Here is a 2,500-nt window from a genome sequence, read left to right on the forward strand (position 1 = left end):
GCACATGTTATAAGGTGGGTTATAAGGTGTGTTGTAAGGTGTTATAAGGTGTTATAAGGTGTGTTATAAGGTGTTATAAGGTGTTATAAGGTGTGTTATAAGGTGGGTTATAGGTGTGTGTAAGTGTTATAAGGTGTTATAAGGTGTGTTATAAGGTTATATGGTTATAAGGTGTTATAAGGTTGTTATAAGAGTTATAAGATATAAGGGTTATAAGGTGTTATAAGGTGTTATAAGGTGTTATAAGGTGTTATAAGGTGTATAAGGTGGTTATAAGGGGTGTTATAAGGTGGTATAGGTGTTATAAGGGGGGTGTTATAGGTGTTATAAGGTGTGGTTATAAGGTGGTTATAAGGTGTGTTATAAGGTGTTATAAGGTGTTATAAGGTGTTATAAGGTGTTATAAGGGTGTTATAAGGGTGTTATAGGTGTTATAAGGTGTTATAAGGTGTGTTATAAGGTTTGTTATAAGGTGTTATAAGGTGTTATAAGGTGTTATAAGAGTGTTATAAGGTGTTATAAGATGTTGGTTATAAGGTGTGTTATAAGGTGTTATAAGTGTTTAGGTGTTATAAGGTGTTATAAGGTGTTATAAGGTGTTATAGGTGTTATAAGGTGTTATAAGGTGTTATAAGGTGTGTTATAAGGTGGTTATAAGGTGTTATACAGGTGTGTTATAAGGTGTTATAAGGTGTTTATAAGGTGTGTTATAAGGTGTTATAAGGTGTTATAAGGTGTTATAAGGTGTGTTATAAGGTGTTATAGATGTGTTATAAGGTGTGTTATAAGGTGTTATAAGGTGTTATAAGGTGTGTTATAAGGTGTTATAAGGTGTTATAAGGTGTTATAAGGTGTTATAAGGTGTTATAAGGTGTGTTATAAGGTGTTATCAAGGTGTTTATAAGGTGTCGAGATAAGCGTGTTATAAGGTGTTATAAGGTGTGTTATAAGGTGTTATAAGGTGTGTTATAAGGGTGTTATAAGGTGTTATAAGGTGTTATAAGGTGTTATAAGGTGTTATAAGGTGTGTTATAAGGTGTTATAAGGTGTTATAAGGTGTGTTATAAGGTGTTATAAGGTGTGTTATAAGGTGTTATAAGGTGTTATAAGGTGTTATAAGGTGTGTTATAAGGTGTTATAAGGTGTTATAAGGTGTTATAAGGTGTTATAAGGTGTTATAAGGTGTTATAAGGTGTGTATAAGGTGTTATAAGGTGTGTTATAAGGTGTAATATAAGGTGTTATAAGGTGTTATAAGGTGTGTTATAAGATGTAATATAAGGTGTTATAAGGTGTTATAAGGTGTTATAAGATGTGTATAAGGTGTGTTATAAGGTGTTATAAGGTGTTATAAGGTGTTATAAGGTGTGTATAAAGGTGTTATAAGGTGTGTTATAAGGTGTGTTATAAGGTGTTATAAGGTGTTATAAGGTGTGTTATAAGGTGTTATAAGGTGTTATAAGGTGTTATAAGGTGTGTTATAAGGTGTTATAAGAGTGTTATAAAGATGTGTATAAGGTGTTATAAGGTGTTATAAGGTGTTATAAGGTGTTATAAGGTGTTATAAGGTGTTATAAGGTGTGTTATAAGGTGTTATAAGGTGTATAAGGTGTGTTATAAGGTGTGTTATAAGGTGTTATAAGGTGTTATAAGGTGTTATAAGGTGTGTTATAGGTGTAATATAAGGTGTTATAAGGTGTTATAAGGTGTTATAAGGTGTAATATAGGTGTTATAAGGAGTTATAAGGTGTTATAAGGTGTGTTATAAGGTGTTATAAGGTGTTATAAGGTGTTATAAGGGGTTATAAGGTGTGTTATAAGGTGTTATAAGGTGTTATAAGGTGTTATAAGGTGTTATAAGGTGTTATAAGGTGTAATATAAGGTGTTATAAGGGGTGTTATAAGGTGTTATAAGGTGTTTTATAAGGTGTGTTATAAGGTGTTATAAGGTGTGTTATAAGGTGTTATAAGATGTGTTATAAGGTGTTATAAGGTGTTATAAGGTGTTATAAGGTGTTATAAGGTGTTATAAGGTGTGTTATAAGGTGTTATAAGGTGTTATAAGGTGTTATAAGTGGTTATAAGGTGTGTTATAAGGTGTTATAAGGTGTTATAAGGTGTTATAAGGTGTTATAAGGTGTGTTATAAGGTGTTATAAGGTGTTATAAGGTGTGTTATAAGTGTGTTATAAGGTGTTATAAGGTGTGTTATAAGGTGTTTATAAGGTGTTATAAGGGGTTATAAGGTGTTATAAGGTGTTATAAGGTGTTATAAGGTGTTATAAGGTGTTATAAGGTGTTATAAGGGGTTATAAGGTGTGTTATAAGGTGTTATAAGGTGTTATAAGGTGTGTTATAAGGTGTGTTATAAGGTGTTATAAGGTGTTATAAGGTGTGTTATAAGGTGTTATTAGGTGTTATAAGGTGTGTTATAAGGTGTTATAAGGTGTGTTATAAGGTGTTATAAGGTGTGTTATAAGGTGTTATAAGGTGTTATAAGGT

The 2,500-nt window shown here is 31.4% G+C and overlaps 1 protein-coding gene across 1 annotated transcript in view; it reads right to left on the minus strand.

Moving 5' to 3' along the window:
• The window catches only part of ankrd50 (ankyrin repeat domain 50), a gene marked incomplete at its 5' end in the record, with an annotated part of 51,857 nt that overhangs the window by 31,414 nt on the left and 17,943 nt on the right, over positions 1-2,500 (minus strand).

The sequence above is a fragment of the Nansenia antarctica genome (genome assembly GCF_963989245.1).
Source record: "Nansenia antarctica genome assembly, chromosome: 7".
Lineage (NCBI taxonomy): Eukaryota > Metazoa > Chordata > Actinopteri > Argentiniformes > Microstomatidae > Nansenia > Nansenia antarctica.